Consider the following 10,175-nt stretch of genomic DNA (forward strand, 5'->3'; position numbering starts at 1 on the left):
TGGAACACTGGAACACCCTGATAATTCCATAGTATATGGTACTTAGGTACCAAGGGTATTGGGGTTCCAGGAGATCCCTATGGGCTGCAGCATTTCTTTTGCCATCCAAAGGGAGCTCAGACAATTCTTACACAGGACTGCCACTGCAACGTGAGTGAAATAACGTCCACGTTATTTCACAGCCAATTTATACTGCACTTAAGTAACGTATAAGTCACCTATATGTCTAACCCTCACTTAGTGAAGGTTAGGTGCAAAGTTACTAAGTGCGAGGGCACCCTGGCACTAGCCAATGTGGCCCCACATTGTTCAGAGCAATTTCCCCGGACTTAGTGAGTGTGGGGACACCGTTACACGCGTGAACTACATATAGGTCAATACCTATGTGTAGCTTCACAATTGTAACTCCGAACTTGGCCATGTAACATGTCTAAGATCATGGAATTGTCCCCCAGGCCAAATGTGGTATTGGGGTGCCAATCCCATGCATCCCCGGGGCTCCAGCATGGACCCCGGGTAATGCAAAACTAGCTCTCTGGGGTTTTCTCTGCAGCTACCGCTGTGGCCAACCCTCAGACAGGTATCTGCCCCCCTGGGGCCTGAGCAGCCCAGTCCCAGGAAGGCAGAACAAAAGATTTCCTCTGAGAGAGGGTGTTACACCCTCTCCCTTTGGAAATATAGGTTAAGGGCCTGAGAGGAGTAGCCTCTCCTGCCCTCTGGAAATGCTTTGAAGGGGACAGATGGTGCCCTCCTTGCATAAACCAGTCTACACCAGTTCAGGGATCCCCCAGCCCCTGCTCTGCTGCGAAACTGGACAAAGGAAAGGGAAGTGACCCCATCCCCTGTCCATCACCAACCCAGGGGTGGTGCTCAGAGCTCCTCCAGTGTGTCCCAGACCTCTGCCATCCTGAATGCAGAGGTGTGAGGGCACAATGGAGAGCTCTGAGTGGCCAGTGCCAGAGGGTGATGTCAGAGACCCCTCCTAATAGTCTCTTACCTGGTTAGGTAGCCAATCCTCCTCTGAGGGCTAATACTGAGTCTCTCCTGTGGTTTTCTTGTCAGATAACGAATGCAAGAGCTCACCAGAGTTCCTCTGCACTTCTTTCTTTGACTTCTGCCAAGGATGGACCTCTGACTGCTCCAGGACGCCTGCAATACCACAACAAAGTAGCAAGAAGACTACCAGCAACATTGTAGCGCCTAATCCTGCCAGTTTTCTCGACTGTTTCCTGGTGGTGCATGCTCTGAAGGCTGTCTGCCTTCATCTTGCACTGGAAGCCAAGAAGAAATCTCCCGTGGGTCAACGTAATCTTCCCCCTGCCAACGCAGGATCCAAACTTCTGCATCACCGGTCCTCTGGGTCCCCTCTCATCTTGATGAGTGTGGTCCCTGGAACACAGGAGCTGGATCCAAGTGACCCCAACAGACCAGTGGTCCTTCTGTACAAATTTAGTGGAGGAAAGTCCTTCCCTACCCACACCAGACAGCAATCCTGTGTACTGCGTGATCTGCAGCTGCTAGAGCTTCTGTGCACTTTTGAAAGACTTCCTCTGTGCACAGCACAGCCCAGCTGCCCAGCGCTCCGTCCTACATTGCCCAACTCGCTGAGTTGGCCTCCGACTTCGTGGGACCCTCTTTTGTTGTGCTGAGATGACTGTCATGCTCAGATCCTCTGAATGCCTGTTCAGATGATTTTGTGGGTGCTGCCTGCTTCTTCATGGGCTCTCTCTGTTGCTGAGCATCTCCTCTGTCTCCTCCTCCAAGGGGCACCCAAATCTTTAACCACGACTCTTGCAGCTAGCAAGGTTTGTTTGCGGTCTTTTTCTAATATACACAAGTTATATGTACACAAACCAAAATTAGGTAAGTAAGAGCAAGAAAAGTAATGCAAACAGTGTAGAATTACAATAGGTTGCAATAGGAGCACATAGGGATAGGGGCAACACAAAGCATATACTCCAAAAGTGGAATGCGAACCCCGAATGTACCCCAGACCTATGTGAGCTTGTAGAGGGTAGCTGGGACTGTAAGAAAACAGTGAGGGTTAGAAAAATACCCCACCCCAAGACCCTGAAAAGTAGGAGTAAAGTATACCTACTACCCCCAGAGAGCACAGAAGTCGTGATAGGGGGATTCTGCAGGAAGAACAAACACCAGCAGTCAACTCTGCATCCTCCACCATGCCGTGGGACATCTTCTGACCAAAGGAGAATTTCCTGGTACCTTTTCTTGTTGCAGAATCTTCAGCTTCTTCCACTCAGAGGCAGCCCTTTTGCACCTTCATCCGGGGTTTAGTGGGCTCCTGCCCCTCCTGGACACTTGCGTGACTCTTGGACTTGGTCCCCTTCCTTTGCAGGTCCTCAGGTCCAGGAATCCGTCTTCAGTGCTTTGCAGTCAGTTGTTGACTTTGCAGAATCCCCTATCTCGTCTTTACTGTCTTTCTGGGGTAGTAGGTTAACTTTATTCCTACTTTTCAGGGTCTTGGGGTGGGGTATCTTAGACACCCTTAGTGTTGTCTTACACCAGCAACCCTCTACACACTACACTAGGCCTGGGGTCCATTCTTGGTTCGCATTCCACTTTTGGAGTATATGATTTGTGTTGCCCCTAGGCCTCTTTTCTCCTATTGCATTCTATTGTGTTCTACAGAGTTTGCACTACTTTTCTAAGTGTTTTACTTACCTGATTTTGGTTTGTGTGTATATTTTACTTACCTCTTAAGGGAGTATATCCTCTGAGATACTTTTGGCATATTGTCACTAAAATAAAGTACCTTTATTTTTAGTAACTCTGAGTGTTGTGTTTTCTTGTGATGTAGTGCTATATGATATAAGTGGCATAGTGGGAGCTTTGCATGTCTCCTAGTTTAGCCTAAGCTGCTCTCCTATAGCTACCTCTATCAGCCTAAGCTGCTAGAACACTACTAATCTATTAACAATAAGGGAGAACTGGACCTGGCACAAGGTGTAAGTACCACAAGGTACCCACTATAAGCCAGGCCAGGCCAGCCTCTTACATTGGTGGCAGCGGTGGGATAAGTACTTGTAACTGCTACACCAATTTGTCATTGGTGCTTTTCATTAGAAAAACATGTACCAAACACTTCAGAATATACACAGTAACCTAAACAGTTTAACCTTTCTTCTCTAAAACTTTCTAAAAACTTTCTGAAAACTTTTAAAAGTTTTCAAAAGTTTGAAAAAGTGTTTCTCTGTTCTTTAAAAAGTTCCAAAAACCTTTTTCTCTCTCTGTCCTAAACCTTTTCTATCATGTCTGAAGTAGAGCTTACTCCTACAGTTTTTCAGGCAACATGTGGGAATCTAAACTTTAAAAGTTTGAGGGGTCTCTGCATTGAAAGAGGTTTAGCAATTGGTAAGGATCCTACAAAAGATATTCTCCTTGGCCTTCTCCTAGAAAGTGACCAGAACCAGTCTGTCCCTTCCCAGGATCAGGAGATAGAGGAGGGGGGTACCCAGCCAGACTCAGAGGAGTCCCCTGAGGATTCTGGGGAGGGTTCTTCCAAGGACCTGCCAGCTTACAGGCCACCTAGTGACACTGGTAGTGGGAGGGGGTCACACATTAGTAGGGCACCTTTCACTCCTAAAGGCCAGGTTACTAGGGTCCAGCCAGTTAGGATCAGGTCCAACTCTGCCAATTCCAACATTTCTTCTGTGTCTCACAATTCCCAAGCCTCCCACCCTGAGGATAAATTAATGGAAAGGGAACTCAGAAAGCTGATGTTGGAAGAGACCAGGCTGAAGCTTAAACAGCAGCAGCTGGCCTTAGACAGGGAATCTCTGGATGTGGAAAGGGAAAGGCAGAGGTTGGGGTTAGTTCCCCATGGTGGCACCAGCAGTGTTTTTGATACCAATCCTGTTAGAGAGCAAGATTTCAGAAACCTGCATAAGATAGTCCCCCCTTACAAGGAGGGGGATGACATTGACAAGTGGTTTGCTGCACTTGAGAGGGACTGTATGGTACAGTTGGTCCCTCAAAGGCAGTGGGCTGATATATTGTGGCTATCTTTCACTGGTAAGGGTAGGAATAGGCTACGTACTGTCAGAGAAAGTGATGCTAACAAATACAAAGTTTTGAAGGATGCATTCTCGGATGGATTTGGTTTAACCACTGAACAATACAGGATTAAGTTCAGCGACACCAGAAAGGAGTCCTCTCAAGACTGGGCAGACTTTGTAGACTGTTGAGTGAAGGCCTTGGAGGGTTGGTTACATGGCAGTAAGGTGACTGACTATGAAAGTGTGTATAATCTAATCCTGAGAGAGCATAGATTGAACAATTGTGTGTCTGATTTGTTGCACCAGTACATGGTAGACTCAGATCTGACCTCTCCCCAAGAATTGGGAAAGAAGGGAGACATATGGGTCAGGACAAGATTTAACAGAAAGGTTCATACATGGGATGACAAGGATGGCAAGAAGAAGGATGGTAAGTATTCTTTACAAGGGTGGGGACAAAGATAAAAAACATTCTGAGTCTTCATCAGGCCCACAAAAATCCTCTGAGGGTGGTGGGCCCAAATCCTCTTCTAACAATCAGAAAAAGCCATGGTGTTATTTATGTAAAGTAAAAGGCCATTGGGCAAGTGATGCTACTTGTCCTACGAAAAACATCAAGGCTCCCACTACCACAACCCAAACTGCAACCTCTAGTGCCCCTAGTAAGAGCAGTGGTGATGGGAAGTCTACTACAAATAGCTAATCCAAGGGTGTAGCTGGGCTCACTATTGGCAGTGTAGTAGGGCTTGGTCTTGTTAGGGAGACCAGAGAGGCTGTTTTAGTCTCTGATGGTGGCATTGACTTTGCCACGTTGGTTGCTTGTCCCCTTTGTATGGATAAGTACAAGCAACTACCCCTAATTAATGGTGTTGAGGTTGAGGCCTACAGGGACACAGGAGCCAGTGTAACTATGGTTATAGAGAAACTGGTTCACCCTGATCAACACCTACTTGGTCAGCAGTAACAAGTGACTGATGCTCACAATAACACACTTAGCCACCCCATGGCTGTTGTGAATCTGAAATGGGGGATAGGGGGTACTGGTCCAAAGAAAGTTGTGGTAGCCACTGAATTACCTGTAGATTGCTTACTAGGCAATGATTTGGAGACATCAGCTTGGGCTGAAGTGGAGGTGGAGGCTCATGCAGCAATGCTGGGCATTCCTGGGCATACTTTTGCTTTGACAAGGGCTCAGATCAAGAAGCAAAAAGGACAGGGAAACTTGGATCCTGGAACAATGGACCAAGTGCTCCCAAAAGCTAGGGGTAGGAAGGGTAAATCCTTGCCCACTATCCCTCGTTCACCAGAAGATTCCCCTTTTGAGGAAGATGACTCCTCTCCCTGTGCAGAACCTACACTAGATGAGCTGGCAGCAAACACTGCTGAGCTTTTGGGTGCAGGGGGGCCTGCTAGGTAAGAGCTGAGTGTGGCACAGCAGACCTGTCCTACACTAGAGGGTATAAGACAGCAAGCTGTCAAACAGCAGAATGGGGATGTCAGTGATAGCCATAATGTGTATTGGGAAGACAACCTCCTGTATACTGAATCAAGGGACCCTAAACCTGGAGCTGCCAGGAGATTGGTCATCCCTTTGCAGTATAGGGAGTTTCTTCTTACCTTGGCACGTGACATTCCTTTGGCTGGGCATTTGGGCCAGAGTAAAACTTGGGACAGGCTTGTTCCCCTGTTTCACTGGCCCCTTAGTTCAGAGGACACCAAAGAGTTTTGTCGGTCTTGTGTGACCTGCCAAGCCAGTGGCAAGACTGGTGGCACTCCAAAGTCCCCCTTAATTCCACTTCCTGTGGTTGGTGTGCCCTTTGAAAGGGTAGGGGTTGACATAGTTGCCCCCCTTGGCCCTACAACAGCTTCAGGCAATAGATTTATCCTGGTGGTAGTGGACCACGCCACTAGGTATCCTGAAGCAATCCCCTTAAGTACCACTACAGTGACAAAGACCCTCCTGGGAATCTTTTCCAGAGTGGGCTTCCCTAAGGAAGTGGTATCAAAAATAGGTATAAACTTTATGTCTGCATACCTCAAAGCAATGTGGAAGGAGTGTGATGTAACATACAAGTTCACTACTCCTTATCATCCACAAACAAATGGTCTGGTTGAGAGGTTTAATAAAACTCTCAAATGTATGATAATGGGACTCCCTGAAAAACTCAGAAGGAGATGGGATGTCCTGTTACCTTGACTCCTTTTTGCTTACAGGGAGGTACCCCAAAAAGGAGTGGGCTTTAGCCCCTCAAACTCCTCTTTGGGCACCCTGTGAGAGGTCCCCTTGCACTTGTTAAGGAGGGTTGGGAACAACCTTCAAGAGCTCCTAAACAGGACATTGTGGACTATGTGTTTGGTCTAAGATCAAGAATGGCTGAGTACATGAAAAAGGCCAGTAAAAACCTTCAGGCCAGCCAGGAGCTGCAAAAGCAATGGCATTACCAGAAGCCTGTCCTGACCCAGTACCACCCAGGACAGAAGGTGATGGTATTGAAGCCTGTGGCCTCAAGAGCACTCCAGGGCAAATGGAGTGGACCCCATCTAATTGTTGAGAAAAAGGGTGAGGTTACCTACTTGGTAGACCTGGGCACTGTCAGGAGTCCTCTTAGGATGCTCCATGTCAACCGCCTAAAACCCTACTATGATAGGGCTGATCTCACCCTGCTCCTGGCAACTGATGAGGGACAAGAAGAAGAGAGTGACCCTCTCTCTGATCTCTTCTCCACCACTGAGCTGATGGCTTAGTGGAGGGAGTAGTACTTGCAGATTGTCTTAATGCTGAAAAGAAAGACAACTGTGTAAATCTTTTAAGTCAGTTTTCTGAACTCTTCTCACTGATACCAGGTACCACTACTTGGTGTGAGAATACAATCAATACTGGAGACAGTGTACCTGTCAAAAGTAAGATATATAGGCAGCCTGACCATGTCACGGACTACATTAAACAAGAGGTTCAGAAAATGTTAGACTTAGGAGTGATTGAGCCTTCAGAAAGCTCATGGGCCAGCCCAGTTGTGCATGTTCCAAAACCTCACAGTAAGGACGGAAAAAGAGAGATGAGGTTTTGTGTTGACTATAGAGGGCTCAACCAAGACAGATGCTCACCCTATACCCAGTTCAGATGAGCTGATAGATACACTGGCTTCTGCCAAGTATCTAAGCACTTTTGATTTAACTGCAGGGTATTGGCAGATTAAATTATCAGAAGATGCTAAACCCAAAACTGCATTTTCAACCATTGGAGGGCACTATCAATTCACTGTAATGCCCTTTGGTCTGAAGAATGCACCTGCCACTTTTCAAAGGTTGGTGAACACAGTCCTGCAAGAGTAGGAAGCTTATAGTGCAGCGTATCTGGATGATATAGCTGTCTTTAGCTCCACCTGGGGTGATCACCTGGTCCACCTATGGAAAGTTTTGGAGGCCCTGCAAAAGGCATGCCTCTCTATCAAGGCCTCAAAGTGCCAGATAGGGCAGGGGAAAGTGGTTTATCTGGGCCACTTTCTAGGTAGGGAACAGATTAACCACTGCAGGGGAAGATCCAGACCATTATGGAATGGGCTCCCCCTACAAATCAAAGCCAGGTGAGAGCCTTTTTAGGCCTCACAGGGTACTATAGGGGGTTCATCGAGAATTATGACTCCATTGCAGCTCCTCTTAATGACCTCACTAGTAAGAAGATGCATAAAAAGGTATTGCAGACAGTTAGCTGTCAAAACGGTTTTGATGAGCTCAAACTGGCTATGTGCTCGGCACCTGTCCTACAAAGCCCTTGGTACTCCAAAAAGTTCATAGTCCAGACTAATGCTTCTGAATTGGGGGTTGGGGCAGTGCTATCACAGCTTAATACTGAGGGTCAGGATCAACCTGTTGCTTTTATCAGCAGGAGGTTTACCCCTAGAGAAAAGCGTTGGTCTGGCATAGTGAGGGAGGCCTTTGCTGTGGTCTGGGCACTGAAAAAGTTGAGGCCATACCTGTTTGGTACTCACTGTGTTGTTCAGACAGACCACAAAACTCTACTTTGGCTAAAACAAATAAAAGGTGAAAACCCTAAATTGTTGACGTTGTCTATCGCCCTACAGAGAATGGACTATACAGTGTAACATAGACCTGGGAGTACCCACTCCAATGCAGATGGACTCTCCAGATATTTCCACTTAGACAATGAAGACTCATCTGGGCAGGGTTAGCCTTATTGTCCCTCGTTTGGGGGGGAGGGTTGTGGTGGAAAGTACCATCTTCCCTGCCATGTTACCCCCATTTTTACTTGTGTGTCTGTTTGTTTTTGCTTGTGTCACTGGGTTCCTGCTAGTCAGGCCCCTAGTGCTCATAAGTTGTGCCTATATGTGTTCCCTATGTGGTGCCTAACTGTATCACTCAGGCTCTGCTAACCAGAACCTCAGTGTTTATGCTCTCTCTGCTTTTAAAATTGTCACTGCAGGCTAGTGACTAATTTTATCAATTCTGATTGGCCCACCGGAATGCCCTTGTAATTCCCTAGTATATGGTACCTAGGTACCCAGTGTATTGGGGTTCCAGGAGATCCCTATGGGGTGCAGCATTTCTTTTGCCACCCTTAGGGAGCTCAGACAATTCTTACACAGGACTGCCACTGCAGCCTGAGTAAAGTAACGTCCACGTTATTTCACAGCCATTTTACACTGCACGTAAGTAACTTATAAGTCACCTATATGTCTAACCCTCACCCGCACTAGCCAAGGTGCCCCCACACTGCTCAGGGGAATTTCCCCAGAATATGTAAGTGCGGGGACACCATTACATGCGTGAACTACATATAAGTGAATACCTATGTGTAGCTTCACAATGGTAACGCCGAACATGGCCATGTAACATGTCTAAGATCATGGAATTTTTCCCCCAAGCCAAATCTGGTATTGGGGTGCCAATCCAATGCACCCATAGGGCTCCATCATGGACCCCGGGTACTGCCAAACTAGCTCTCTGGGGTTTTCTCTGCAGCTACCGCTGCTGCCAACCCTCTGACAGATTTCTGCCCTCCTGGGGACTGGGCAGCCCAGTCCCAGTAAGGCAGAACAAAGAATTTCCTCTGAGAGAGGGTGTTATACCCTCTCCCTTTGGAAATAGGTGTTAAGGGCCTGAGAGGAGTAGCCTCTCCTGGCCTCTGGAAATGCTTTGAAGGGCACAGATGGTGCCCTCCTTGCATAAACTAGTCTACACCGGTTCAGGGATTCCCCCAGCCCCTGCTCTGGTGCAAAACTAGACAAAGGAAAGGGGAATGACCACTCCCCTGTCCACCACCACCCCAGGGGTGGTGCCCAGAGCTCCTCCAGGGTGTCCCAGACCTCTGCCATCTTGAATGGCCATCTTGAATGCAGAGGTGTGAGGGCACAATGGAGAGCTCTAAGTGGCCACTGCCAGCAGGTGACGTTAGATAGCCAATCCTCCTCTGAGAGCTAATATTTGGTCTCTCCTGTGGGTTTCTCGTCAGATAACGACTGCAAGAGCTCACCAGAGTTCCTCTGCACTTCTCTCTTCGACTTCTGCCAAGGATCTACCGCTGACTGCTCCAGGACACCTGCAAAACTGCAACAAACTAGCAAGAAGACTACCAGCAAGATTGTAGCGCCTAATCCTGACAGCTTTCTCGACTGTTTCCTGGTGGTGCATGCTCTGAGGATGTCTGCCTTCACCCTGCACTGGAAGTCAAGAAGAAATCTCCAGTGGGTCGATGGAATCTTCCCCCTGCCAATGCAGGCACCAAACTTCTGCATCACCGGTCCTCTGGGTCCCCTCTCATCTTGACGAGTGTGTTCCCTGTAACACAGGAGCTGGATCCAAGTGACCCCGACAGGCCAGTGGTCCGTCTGTCCAAATTTGGTGGAGGAAAGTCCTTGCCTCCCCATGCCAGACATGAATCCTGTGTACTGGGTGATCTGCAGCTGCTAGAGCTTCTGTGCACTTTTGCAAGACTTCCTTCATGCACAGCACAGCCCAGGTTGCCAGCACTCCGTCCTGCATTGCCCAACTCACTGAGTTGGCCTCCAACTTCGTGGTACCCTCTTTTGTTGTGCTGAGACGACTATCATGCTCAGATATTTTGAATGCCTGTACAGGTGCTTCTGTGGGTGCTGCCTGCTTCTGCATGGGCTCTCTCTGTTGCTGAGTGTCCCCTCTGTC

This window comes from Pleurodeles waltl, chromosome 6 (genome assembly GCF_031143425.1).
Source record: "Pleurodeles waltl isolate 20211129_DDA chromosome 6, aPleWal1.hap1.20221129, whole genome shotgun sequence".
Lineage (NCBI taxonomy): Eukaryota > Metazoa > Chordata > Amphibia > Caudata > Salamandridae > Pleurodeles > Pleurodeles waltl.